Below are 14,894 nucleotides of genomic sequence, written 5' to 3'. Positions count from 1 at the left end.
TCATTTTAGGCAGCTTCCTTGGATCATCATATGTTTAGGAGGAAAACAAGTTAGTCTCTAGAACAAAAGACCTTATTCTACACCACTATTATGTTGGTCCACTCAGTTATTCCCTAGCTTTTCCCGTCACACTAAATTGAATAGTTTCACTTTTTACATCATGCCCTCCGCCCCCCAGCCCCTGCCTCTCTATCTTATTCACAAACAAACCAATGTGTTTTAGAACAACTGCAAAGTGAAAATCACTGTTCATGCTTCATGGTCTAAGCTCCTGTCTTAATTCCCTTTATCCTTTATAAGGAACTCTCAATTTCTGTTCCCTTTCCAACATTAGAGCACTCTCCTGGATTCTTGATGTTCACCCCTGCACACAGCATCTCCACTTTAAAAGTCAACACTTTAAAAGGCTCTGAGGGGTGGACCCCATTTTAAACAAGACACCAGACATTGTCAACAGCCTACATACGAGGTCAGACAATTAAGTTTGCAAACTCATCCTAGAGGAAGTGCTACACACCTCATTGCTGAATATCACTACGGTCACCTTTGCAGTATTCCCCTTGAGAAGCTATGCACCAACACCAGCGCCTAGTCCACTCTTCAAAGCAATTTTAAACTCTTTTTCTGAAATGGCCATCAGAGCTGTCATCGTATTACCCTTGATGTCCTGAATGTCATCAACATGTCAATATTTCATTATTTCCCTTTCAATATTTCCTTTATCTTTGGGTAAAGGAAGAAGTCACTGGGGGCCTGATCAGGTGAGTAGGGAGGTTGTTTCAACACAGTTATTTGTTTACTGGCTAAAAACTCCTTCACAGACAGTGCCCTGTGAGCTGGTGCATTGTCGTGATGCAAGAGCCATGAATTGCTGGCGAAAAGTTCAGGTCATCTAACTTTTCCATGCAGCCTTTTCAGCACTTTCCACATAGTAAACTGGGTTACCTGTTTGTTTACTTGGTACAAATTCATAATGAGTAAAACCTCTGATATCAAAAAAAGTTAGCAACATACCTTGTTTCCCCAAAAATAAGACCTAGCTGGATAATCAGCTCTAATGCATCTTTTGGAGCAAAGATTAATTAATATAAGACCTGGTATATTATATTATATTATATTATATTATATTATATTATATTATATTATATTATATTATATTATATTATATTATATTATTATATTATATTATATACACAGTCTTATTACATATATGTTATAGTAAAATAAGATCAGGTTTTACATTAATTTTTGCTCCAAAAGACTCATTAGAGCTGATTATCCGGCTAGGTCTTATTTTTGGGGAAACAGGGTAGTTGCAACAAGTTCATGAATTTAATTGTCAGCCCTCGTATGTTAATCCTGTTTTTTCCAACAGAAAAATGAATGCATGTGCAAACAAATTCAGACAGTATAACAAGTAAATCTTTCAACTCCAAGCCCTGAGTCTTCCTTCTCAGAATACTTTTGAGATTTTTGCCACAATTTATATTTTTCAAATAAACCATACATCATCTTGGTTTGAGCTACCTTCTCTAAATGAAAATTACTAACTTGATTCTTTTGAGCAGTATACACATACTGATTTATTACCATTGTTGAACACCTTAATATGCTTTAATTTTTAAGATGAACATTAGATAAAAAAACAAAATTATATTAGAAATGGAAAAGGATTAAAGGAACACCAAACTGAAAGCAAAAAGTTGGTGTTGATATGGATCTACTACCTAAATCAAGTAATCTATGAGGGTGGTTGACTCAGAAATTCTGTAATTCTGTGATTTTCTCCACCTACATCTGCATTTAAATAATAGAATCCTCTAGAATCACAATCATAAATCCATGTGATTCTTTTGTTATTGAAAGGGAGGAAGGAAACTAACATTTCTTGAGAGCTTAATACCCCAGATCTGGTGCTAGTAATGATATGTAATTACCTTATGTAGTTTTTAAAGAACTTTAGGAGATAAGCTTGTTCTATGTGTGATGAAATGGAAATATCTTCAAGATAAATTGCATGTTTTATTAAAAAGGTAAAATGCAGATGAGCATGTATGGCATAACCCCATTAATGTGTGGTGTTTTTTTTTTTAAGTTCTTGTACGTACCTAGAAAATTTCTGGAAAACTACATAAGAAAATGTCAACAGTGGTTGACTCTGATAAATGATACTGGGGTTGGGAATAGAGGAAGGAAAAAGATTTTTACTCTTTATTTTATATTCTTTTGCACTTAAAAAACAAGGGCAGGTATTAATTTATTAGGTTGGTGCAAAAGTAATTGAGGTTTTTGCAATTATTTTTAACCTTTTAAACCGTAGTTCCTTTTGCACCAACGTAATAGTTCTTATATCCCCTTTAGGAGAAAGGAATTAGGAGGAGATTTTGAAGAGCTAAGAGAATCAGTATCTCTAGTACAACTTACTGTTTTCTTTGTGTGAAAAAAAATGATATTAAAGTAGAAGAAAAAATAGTTGCCTACGTATAGATAAACCCATAAGGTTTTCTTTCAGAAGGGTGAGAGGGGAGATCCTACGTTGTATTTGCTTTGCCTTTGGAACCTAACTTCCAATTTTTTGGCAAATGAGCTCAGAGATAAATGGAAGTGGCATGAAACAAAGACTTGCATGTGCAGTATGATGCAATTACAGTGATTCATTTCTTGTTGCCCAATGTAAGATTTATTCCTTTCTTTATTCTTCTTTGCTTTGGTGTATAAAACGTATTTTGCCTTTGAATGAAATGCCCTCAAGTATAAGAAAAAATTCTGAACCTCAACGTGGTACTCATATCCTAAGACAACTCTGAAACACAAAGAAATAATCCAAATATAGAGTTGGCTGAAAGATATAGTATATGTTTACAGGTTTTGGGTTAAATAAAATGTCAGTCTCACCCTCTGCCCTGGATCCTGGGCTTCAGGGGACCCTGCAAACACACACACACACACATGCATACACACACAAACACACACACTACACTAAAGAACACATGGGCAGCCTGTAAATCCTAAATATCTGCTGTAGTGACTAACACGTCCCAGGGAAGTACTTCATCATATCTCTTTGCTATGGAAGTTTTGTGAATTACACTGCCACGGTCAGTCAGACATTGTTTTGAATGCAGGGAGGATTTGAGTGGAAGAAGCACCTAGGTAAGAGAAAAGACTTGCCAAAGTCACTTGTCAAACCCTTCTCAGATACCACTGGTGTCTCTTCCTCTATAAGTACATCAGCCCTACTGGATCAGAGCCCCACTCTTTTGACCTTAGTTAGATTGCCTCCTTCAAGGCCCTGTCTTCAAGTGTAGTCATACGGGGGGTTACGGCTTCAACATAGGAATTTGAGGAGGGGACACAATTCTATCACTACAGGGGTTATGAAGGTGTAGTTGTCAAGGTAGAAATATAGAACATGCTTTACTTAACAGTTTGTCAGCTTGATTTATAACTATTTAGACGTATGGCATGTGGTCCTCTATGCATACTCTTGCTGTTGACCCCACACGTGGAAGGGGCAGACCTACAACAAAGAAGCATATGCTACCATTTGTGGCTAAGAGTGGCTTCCAATCAAACGTAGCCAGAGGAGTATTTACAGAAGACTTTGTCAATGAGCAAAGCTGTCTTTCAATGGAATGATCTGTATTACGAGTAGTAAGCTCCCTGTCACGAGACTTGTAAAAGCAGAGGATGGGTGACCTAATGGCAGGAATGCCAGGAGGGAATGCCCATGCTGGTAGAAGGTTAAATAATCAGGACCCCTCCCAACTTGAAAGTCCTGTAAGACTCTATCTGGAAATACAGGCTCGCAGGTCTTCTGTATTTATGTGTCTTTTAGAAAGCAACAGTAGCTTTCTAAATGCTGGCGTCAGAGAAGTTTTCCTCAGGCACTTAGTTTCTTCTGAACAGTCTGCTTAAGATCTACATAATCTCTTCATCCACAAAAGCTGTTTTCAAGTTGCATGTGCTTTCAAAGGCAGGTTTTTGGCATCTAATATTTCAGGTTAAGCGGTAAAACTGCTAAACAACAACAGGGTAAACCCAAGTGCATTACTTTCTGTGAGTGTAGTTCAGATAACCTCTAAATAAGGTATTTGATTCAGATAAATCACAATCATGAGAAGACATGACAACAGAATTTTACCATTCTCTCAAAAATAGTGGATACGCAAATATAGAGGAACTGGGCAGTATTATTTACCAAGATCTAACAACAATGGAAAGGCTGTAGTTACCGACAGTCTTCCTTACCCCAGAGTGCTTTCTTTTAATGATGAGAATTTTCCAACTTTTAATAGGAAAAGGAAAATATGGGTTGTACTAATTGTAAAGTATGAAAAGACCTTAGTGGTAGGTCACCTAATCCTTTCCACTCATTGTACTAGTGAGCAAACAGACTCGGAAAAGACAGACTACTGCCAGGGTTCTACAGCTAGTTATCTAATCAGGACTAGACCCAAGTCTCCTGCTCCCCATCCAGGATTTGTTTCCATATGCTACGCAGCCCTAGCCAGTTCATCAAACCACTTAGAACCTGGATTCTCAATAATAAGGATCAAAAGCACACTGGGTAGAATAATGGCCCTGTTTCTCAAGAAAACAAAAATTAATTACCTAACAACATACTTCATGTTGTGATGATAATTTCTTTCTCTGAGTTCTATTATTCTAGGTACTGAAATCACAGGAAGAGTCCAGAATTCTCCAACTAGAAGACCATGAGGAGAGGCCATCAAGCTCTCCCTCTCTGTCTCGCTCCCTGCATCTTAGCAAGATGACACATCCCACATCCCTCCATCCCTCTTCTTTCTGTCAGTGTTTATCCTTTCTTTATAAAAATGAAACTTATAGGCATTTGTAATCCTCTTCAGTAAAATGTTCTAACACATTACAGTATTTAAATCAGATAATTCTTTTTGAAGAGGCCTCCAAAGGAAGTCCCTTTAAGATAAGTATATATATATGGAAAGAATATAGAAAAATTAGAAAACCTTCAGTGGAAAAAAAGGGATGGAAACCATAAAAGGTAACTTCACTTGTAAAACATAGACTGTAAGGAACTGAAACATAAAGGAAAAGGCACCAAAACTGGAACTTGGGTCAAATCCACCAAGAAGAGGAATGAGTCAGGGCAGTAGGAAAGGTTGGGAGTGATAAAAGCAGAAAACCCCAAACAGGAAATGAAAGTCAAATGACAAAAGACAAAGGGAAATTAAGAATGATTAGTATAAGGAACTAGAGCAGGGGTGTCCAAACTGCGGCCCGCGGGTCCACTGCGGCCCACAATCCATTGTTAATTGGCCCGCAGCAAATTCCAAAAATATATTTAGTTTAGTTAAATAAACCAGATAAGGCAATATGTATTTTACCTCGAGTGAGTGGCCCAGCTGTTTGTGTATTTTACCGCATATGGCCCTTGGTGAAAAACGTTGAAAAAAGTTTGGAAACCCCTGAACTAGAGAAATAGGAAAATACTGCCTTATTAGGTATTGGAGGGGGAATACGCATAACTCATTCTCCTTCTCAACACAGAGAAAGTCCAGGGGAGTCAGTGCTGCTCTGTGGAAACAGGTGGCCACCTGTCCCCCAAGAGGCCTCCCCACCTGACCCTTGTTACTCATGGGGGATTATCCCTAAAGGCCCAATTTTCTGAACTGTAAGTTGAAGGTAGTAATAGTGCCTTCCTAAAAAGACTAAAGCACACTCTTCGAATAATGCCTGGGACCTAATAAATGCAGGAAAATGGTAGGTGTTATTAATGTCATTACAAAGTTATTAATCCACATTTTTATTCTTTCCTTATGCTATTAATTATTTAGATAGATAGAGTATGGTAGTTATATGACCTTCGCATACACAGATAACTACCCTCCCAGTAGATAGGCCATTGTTTGTAATTTGTTTTCATCAACACCCTTGACAATGGGCCACTAGTGACAAATTTTACAATCTCAGATTTATAAAAATGGAAAAGATGCAGCTTAAGCAATTTCCCCAGTGTGATACAATAGTAAATCAGTACTTAGATGAACATAAGACTTGCATCTCAGAGTTCTGTACTCTAGCCAGGATGTCCTGCTAGGATAAAAAGAAGCCAGTTAGCTTCTTATTTATAAGCTGTATCATGGAACATAATCCTGTTTAATTATAAAAAATCTACATTTGCCCTGTCATATTAATATTTCTTCTTTTTTTAATTTATTGGGATAATATTGGTTAACATTTATAAGTTTCAGGTATATAATTTTATAATACATCATCTGTGTACTCCATTGTGTGTTCACCATCCAAAGATTAGTCTCCTTCCGTCACCATATATTTGACCCCTTTTACCCTCTTCATTCTCCCCCCAACTCCCCTTCCTTTCTGGTAACCACTGTACTGTCTGTCTATGTCTGTGAGTTTGTATGTTTTGTTTGTTTGTTGCTTTCTGTTTTATATCTCACATATGAGTGAAATCATATGGTTCCTGTCCTTTTCCGTCTGACTTATTTCACTTAGCATGATCCTCTTAAGATCCATCCAAGTTGTTGCAAATGGCAGTATTTTATCATTTTTTATAGCTGAGTAGTATTCCCTTGCATACTCGTATATGTACCACATCCGCTTTATACAATCATTTTGGTCAATGGACAGGTTTTTATCCATGTCTTGACTAATTGTGAGTAATGTTGCAATGAAATAGGGGTACAAATGTCTTTAAAAACAAGTGTTTTCAAATTTTTCAAGTAGATACCTAGAAGAGGGATTGCTAGATCATATGACAGTTCTATTCTTAAATTTTTGAGGAACCTGCATGTTTTCCATAGAGGCTGCATGAATTTACATTCCCACCAGCAGAGTACGAGAGTTCTCTTTTCTCCACATCTTCTCCAACTTGGCTTGTTATTTCTTGTCCTATTGATGATAGCCATTCTAACAGACGTGAAGTGGTATCTCATTGTGGGTTTGATTTGCATTTCCCTTATGATTTGCATTCCCTAGTGAAGTTGAACATCTTTTCATATATCTGTTGACCATTTGTATGTCTTTATAAAAGTGTCTGTTCAGGTCTTCTACCCATTTTTAAATTAGATTGTTTGTTTGTTTTGTTGTTGAGTTGTATGAGTTCTTTATAGATTTTGGATATTAGCCCCTTATCAGAAGTATTATTTACAAATATCTTCTCCCTTTTGGTTGGTTGCCTTTTTCTTTTGTTGATGGTTTCTTTTGCTGTGTAGAAGCTTTTTAGTTTGATGTAGTCCCATTCATTTATTTTTTTCATTTATTTCCCTTGCTTTTGGGATCAAGTTCACAAAAACCCCTCTATGACCAACTTCCATAAATTTAGTTCCTATGCTTTCTTCTGTGTATTTTATTGTTTCAGATCTTACATTCAACTCTTTGATTCATTTTGAGATAATTTTTGTGATGGGCTCAGATAGCGGTCTCCTTTCATTCTTTTGTGTGTGTCTTTCCCATTTCCCCAACACTATTTAGTGAAGAGACTTTCCTTTCTCCCTTGTATGTTTTTGGCTCCTTTGTTGAAAATTAGTTGCTCATATATATGTGTGGGTTTATTTCTGGATTATCCATTCTGTTCCATTAGTCTGTGTGCATTTTTCTGCCAATACCATGCTGTTTTAATTATTGTATCTTTGTAGTATAATTTGAAGTATAATTTGAAGTCAGGGAGTGTGATGCCTCTGGCCTTGTTCTTTTTTCTCAGGATTTCTTTGGCTATTCAGAGATCTTTTGTGGTTTTAAATATTTATTAAGAGGAATGTTTTATACTTGTAAACTGAAGACAGCAGAAAAAAAAAGGAACAGATGCATTTAATATTTAACATATATTCATATTATTACAAAACAAATGATTCACAAGTTGATATGCTTATTAGGAAAACGTCCTGATCTTTCATACTTATAGTAAAAATGTATATATTTTATGTGGCCTTATTTTCTGCCCCTCTGCAATACTAATATAAATGCTAGTACTTTTACTATTAATAGCTAATATTTATTCCTGCTTCCTTAGCACACCCTTCCCTCCCTTGCAGAGTTCCAGCTCTCAGTTATAAGATATTGAATAGAAGAAGATGTAAATTGGTGAAGAGGTGACAGAGTGAGCATTTATCTATCGCAAATACTATATAGTAGGGACCAGAGAAGTCAGACAACTAGAGGCTGCAAACATCCAGACTAGGGGTTCCCAGATTTAGGGTTCCGTGCTCAGTAAATTCTCAAAAAATTAGGGCAATTGGCATTGAGATGCCACCATTTAATTTGCCAAGTAAGAACATTTAAAATAAGAACCACTACTGTATACTAACAACATACTTTACTAAAAGAAAGGCCATGTAAATGTTAAGAAAAACCTGGTAGGAAAGACAAATTTCAGAGTAAAGGCAATCAACAATAAGTGATAATTGATAACTTTCAAGTTTTTTCTCAGTTTGCTGGAGCCCAGTGAAAATGGACTAGCCTAATTCTGTGGACGGGTCTTTGAGAGCTGCTCCAGAGACTTGCAAAGAATCCTGTTGGGGACCATATAAATGTAAAACACAGAAATAACCAGGTGACGTTTATTAAGGGGTTACTCTATTCCAGGCTCTGTGCTAAGCGCTTTGCTTGCATTACGAGTGATGACCTCCTAGTGATGCCCCTGCTTCTTTCTGATTCTAATCACCAGGGAAACCATTAGGACCCAAGATCTCATTGATGATCTGCTCTTTCCAAAAAACACGATCACTATATGAAAATTTAACATAACAAAAGCTTGAGCAGCCCTTTGGAGGTTGTTGCAGCAGGATCTAGCCACAAGTGGGATTCAATGTTCTTCTTTCACAAAGGGACAGAAAGTTGCCAATTTTTTTTGTTTTGTTTTTTGTTTTGCCACAAGCTTCTGTGCTATAACAGAGCGCTACTTTGACCAGTGTACTGGGTCTGGTCTGAGACCACAACAACCAGCCAATTATGACAAACCCAAAATAGCCCTACAGTCTAAATCAAGACGCACAGAGAGTGACCACCCTGAGTCACCCAGACTCATTTGTTACATACTTATTTTTGGATAACTTTGGTGGGGACTGAAAGTGTTTCATTTGGTAGTTTTTCTCTCCAAATAAGAATACAAAGAAAGGAACTAAGTCATGTGGTTTTGTTTAACTTTCCATGAATGTTGCAACTAGTATAGATGATATGATTCCTCAGCTTTGGAAAGCCCACGGCTAATTGATTGAGATGATGTGTCTCTCTGCCTAAACTGCCAAAAAGATCTTGGCTCGCAATCTGTTGCATAAGAAAATTTTGCTCCCAGGAGTGCATGTTATTCCAGGATCTTCACTGCCACTCAGGGCGGCAAAACCCAAGTAAATGCGAATGTTGATGTGGAATAGAATGTAGTAGAGCGCTTGCTTGAGAAGGCTTATTTCCTGTTTAAGATTTGGGTTAAGTTTATGTGTTTATAATTTACATTGTAAATCTTCTAAGTGCAAATATTTCCTCTTCGCAAATGTATTCTTATTCTCATCCTTAAGAGTGATTTCCAAGAGTACATGTAATCCAGATTCTTCACCATCCTCTGGTCCTCCTGTCACTCCAAATTCCTATCCTATTTTCCTCCTTCCATTTATTACTCTTCAGCTTTCTCTCTGTTCTTGCAAAACACCAAGGTCATTCTCACCTTAGGACCTTTGCATTTACTGTTTCCTCTGCCTGCAGTGCTCTCTCTGTCATATTTACATAGCTGGCTCATTCTTGTCACTTAGGTCCCTGGTCAAGCTTCATTCCATGGCGAAGTCTTCTCTAACCATCTTGGCTGAAATAACCCATCCCTATCAGTCACTTTCTAATACGTCACCTTATTATCTTTATAGCACTTATGAATATTTGAAAATATCTTGCTCACCTGTTTCTTAACTTACTGTTTACCTTCTCTAGAATAAAAGCCCTATGAGAATAGGGAGTTTTTCTTATCTGTTCCTATAGCCCAGCACTGGAATAGTGTCTCATAGCAGCACTCAATAAATATTTGTTGAATGAATGAATGAATGAATGAATGAATAGAAGAATTCACTAGCATTTTTATATTTTGTCACCTTTATTCCAGAGAGTCCATGTCTAAAAGATACAAAGGCCAATGCATGTTCATCAATTCTCTTGATAATTTTATCAAAAAGATAGGCCAAATGATTCATAATTTATCTGATGTGGCTATCTGTAATTGTTCATATCACTGAACAGTTGCCAAATCTCCACTTCACTTAGGTTTTGTAGCTCAGTCTGAGAGAGCAAGCAGATAAGAACACAAATACAATTTTAATATAAAAAGAAAAGGTTAGATGCAGTGATTTAGGATAGACAAATACGTCTTAAAATAAAAATATTTAATTTAAATAGCTAAAGTAATTATTATTTGTAGAGAAAAAGCTACTAAAAGCAAAAGGCCCATTGTTTTTATTTTTTTGAATATTGTTCTGGAAGTTCCAACCAATGCAATAAGAAAAAGAAAGACATGATAGAACTTATTTTATTTTATTTATAGCATGGCTGTGTGCCAATAAAACTTTATTTATGAACACTAAAATTTGAATTTCATATTATCTTCATGTGTCACACAATAGGATTCTTCTTTTTTTTTAAAAAAAAAAAAAGATGTTTTTATTGGGGAAGGGGAACAGGACTTTATTTGGGAACAGTGTGTACTTCCAGGACTTTTTTCCAAGTCAAGTTGTTGTCCTTTCAATCTTAGTTGTGGAGGGTGCCGTTCAGCTTCAAGTTGTTGTCCTTTCAGTCTTAGTTATGGAGGGCACAGCTCAGCTCCAGGTCCAATTGCCGTTGCTAGTTGCAGGGGGCGCAGCCCACCATCCCTTTCTGGAGTTGAACTGGCAACCTTGTGGTTGAGAGGATGCACTCCAACCAACTGAGCCATCCGGGAGCTCAGTGGCAGCTCAGCTCAAGGTGCCGTGTTCAATCTTAGTTGCAGGGAGCCCACCATCCCTTGCGGGACTCGAGGAATTGAACCGGCAACCTTGTGGTTGAGAGCCCACTGGCCCATGTGGGAATCAAACCGGCAGCCTTCAGAGTTAGGAGCATGGAGCTACAACCACCTGAGCCACTCGGCCGGCCCCTTCTTTTGATTTTTAACCATTTAACAATGTAGATCCTTCTTGGCTCACAGGCCATACAAAAACAGGTGGTAGGCTGGATTTGGCCTGTGGCAATTATTTTCCAATTCCTGGTTTAACTATATATTGTTTTGACATTTATTTGCTGGCAATTAGTTCACTTCTTCATTATTAAGTGAGAACAATAATACAAAATTTGCTTAAGGATTTGTCTAAACTGATGATATAACTATTTTAAACTATTAACTGATGATATAACTATTTTAAAGTGGAGACAAATTATCTTTATATATCATGATTACCTACTAGGAAAAATTAAGATAATTTTTTAAAAAGGACTAATAGTGGCATTCAGTGAAGGTCAGTTACAAAATAAGTACATAAAAAGTGATAGATTTCTTACAGCAGCAATAATTATTTAGAATACACAAGAAAAAAATAGCTAAAGAGTGTCATCGACATTAATAAACGAACTGCAATTTTTTTTATTTCCCTAGTGTCCAAACATGACATTAATCTTAGACTGCAGCATGTCTATGAATTTTAATATAATACTGTGTTTTCTTATGAAAAAGCATGACTTGTCACTTATTTGTTATGTTAACATTTGCACTCCTCCTGTATTTGTAGTTCTGTAGAAAACTATGTAGAAAACAAAAGGAAAGGGAGAAACCTGTCTTGAAGACTTTATATTCATGTTGGAAAGAAATAATGTACACATGTGAAACTACTAGAACATTGTTTCTAGTAATATGTATTTAGTAAATACTAAATGTATAGCATCAGTAATGAGAAGACCCCCTTTGCAAGTCGTATATGGAGCATTTACTGTAAGTATGATTAGAACTCAGTCATTACCATCTGTGCAAGCTATATCAGGGAGAATAAGGCACACACGTGTATAATGATAAAGCAATTAAGCTGACCCCTGGAAGAAGAAGGAAGGTTTTCAGTGTGAATACTGATAAACCAGATGGCATTCCAAGTGGAGGGCATGACTTCAGGTAAGAAAGGAAAACATAGGACATGTTTGTGACTATAAGTATTCCTGGTTGGCTGGAGGACAGATATGCATGAAAGGGGAGTGAGAGATAAGACCAGAAAGCGAGATTGGAGCTGAGGTCTCAGGTGGGGGTCTTGAATTCCTAATTGCAGAGTTTAGATTATATTTGTTGAGCCTTCAAACATTTCAAAATAAAGAAGCCACCTTAGGGCTGTGTTACATATTTGTCTGGATAGCGGCACACGGGCTGAGTTGAAGTGTGGAGAGACAGAGGATGGAAAGGTAAGGGAACAAACAAAATGTTAATATAAAAAGGAAAAATTAGACATGATGATTTAGGATAGACAATACTGCTTAAAAGTATCTATGTTATACCAACAGCTAACATGGTAATTACTAGTGAAAAAAATAATAAAATACTAAAGGCAAGAAGCCGATCCTCCCTGTGGGGACAAAACCCCAAAAAGCAGTTTCCAGGCTCTCGGCCTCACATAGAAAGGTGCTGGCTCGGGTAGTAAATGGCCATCAACTGTGATCAGATGCCAGCAGCTGTGGCTAGTTGGCCGTCAGCTGTAACCCGTAGGCCATTGGCCACTAATATAACGGCTGTGGCTATGCTAGCAGAAAAGGAATGGGGGCTAGCAAGAAGATGGTGGCTGGCAAGCGCGGACTGCTGTTAGGCAGATTATGTACATCCTGCTTCCTGTGTCTCCAGCCCAGCCGCCAGCGAGAATATATTGGTTTGACTCCCCTACTTATGGCTCCATGGGTGTTCCTTTTTGGCCTTACCGTGTCCTGCGTTCTTGGGCGGGGAGTGGGAGCTGAGACCCTGCACGACAAATGGCGCAGCAAGCAGGGTACCCTGCGCGACACATGGCGTAGTCGGCAGGATATGGTGCTGGCCAAAGCTTTCCGAAGGGCAGTGGAGCAGTTTGTGCATATGAAAGCTCAGTCTGAGGAAGACCAGGAGGAGCAGCTGCCGGAGAGCTCGATTCCCGTGGAGGGGTGGAAAGATGTGGATGGTTCCCCAACCAGCAGAGGCCGGAGAAAGCGGAGAAAGCGAAGGTTGTTGCCGCCCTGTGGGCTGGGAACTGCTTGCTGAGGCAGCCCAGATGCAGGACTTGTCCCAGGAGGAAACGCTTGCTGAGTCCTCCGTGGGAGATGAGGGTGAGGTCAAGGTCGTCCCTCACCCCTAGGACAGCCCTGGCGAATGACTATGGACTATGAGGAATTGCCTTCTATCCCTGATTTAATGGATGCTTGACTGTTTGGGAACATACCACCATGTAGTGGGACTGGCGAGAATGTTTGCTTTTGTGTCTTGACTGGCCGCCATTGATAATATGTAAGCACCTTGATGTGAGCCGCTGTTGTTCCAGCACAGTACCCCGAGAGGCCCAGAGAGAGAGTGGCAGTGCCCTGAGGCCCTGGCTGTGTCCAGGAAGTCTGGCTGTGTCCAGAGAGTGGCAGTGCCCTGAGAGCCCTGGCTGTGTCCAGGAAGTCTGGCTGTGTCCAGAGAGAGTGGCAGTGCCCTGAGAGGCCCTGGCTGTGTCCAGGAAGTCTGGCTGTGTCCAGAGAGAGTGGCAGTGCCCTGAGAAGCTCTGGCTGTGCCCGGGGAGACAGGTGGTACCCTAAGAAGCCCAGGAAGTCTGGCTGTGACCAGAAGTACTGTGGTGGTGCCCTGAGAAAAGCTGGCTGTGCCCGGGGAAACAGGTGGTACCCTAAGAAGCCCAGGATGTCTGGCTGTGCCCAGAAGTACTGGTGGTGCCCTGAGAAACCCTGGCTGTGCCCAGAGAGCCTGGCTGTGTTCAGGATAGTGCATTCACCTCCAGGCTCCTTGCACAGGGCCCCTCGCAGAAGACGCTTGTCGCGTAGATTGTGAGGCGAGACCCTGTAGGGGTGGAGTGTGGGGACAAAACCCCAAAAAGCAGTTTCCAGGCTCTCGGCCTCACATAGAAAGGTGCTGGCTCGGGTAGTAAATGGCCATCAACTGTGATCAGATGCCAGCAGCTGTGGCTAGTTGGCCGTCAGCTGTAACCCGTAGGCCATTGGCCACTAATATAACGGCTGTGGCTATGCTAGCAGAAAAGGAATGGGGGCTAGCAAGAAGATGGTGGCTGGCAAGCACGGACAGCTGTTAGGCAGATTATGTACATCCTGCTTCCTGTGTCTCCAGCCCAGCCGCCAGCGAGAATATATTGGTTTGACTCCCCTACTTATGGCTCCATGGGTGTTCCTTTTTGGCCTTACCGTGTCCTGCGTTCTTGGGCGGGGAGTGGGAGCTGAGACCCTGCACGACAAATGGCGCAGCGAGCAGGGTCCCCTGCGCGACACTCCCCATTTAAAAAATATTGATCTGGAAGTGATCTACCAGATCACTCCACAAGTCTGGAGCAGACTTGAGAAACACTGCAGAGGAGGACTTCGGCGCCCAGAACAGTACCTGGCCTTTAGTAGGTATTCAATAACCACTCATCAAATGGACGAATGCTTTTCTGTCCTCTTGTAAGTTCTCAGGGCTAAGATCTCCCTCCCGCCCTCCCTCCCTCCCCTTTGTTTTTTTCATACTAAATCTCCAGAGTCTGGCATATAGTAGGCATTTAATGAATGTCACTTCAATAAAGGGTTGAGAGAGGTGGAGGAGTGAAAGATTAGTCAATCTTTTTTGTGTGTGTTGAACTTTAAATTTTTATTTGCTATCTTTATATTTTTAAATGTTGACCACAAATTCAAACTCGCAAAGTGTGAAGAATATTCTGTTTTGTACTTACTTAAATGTTTTC

The sequence above is a fragment of the Rhinolophus hipposideros genome (genome assembly GCF_964194185.1).
Source record: "Rhinolophus hipposideros genome assembly, chromosome: 19".
NCBI classification, from domain to species: Eukaryota; Metazoa; Chordata; class Mammalia; order Chiroptera; family Rhinolophidae; genus Rhinolophus; species Rhinolophus hipposideros.
The sequence above is the reverse complement of the archived record's forward strand: the minus strand, read 5'-3'. Positions refer to the sequence as shown.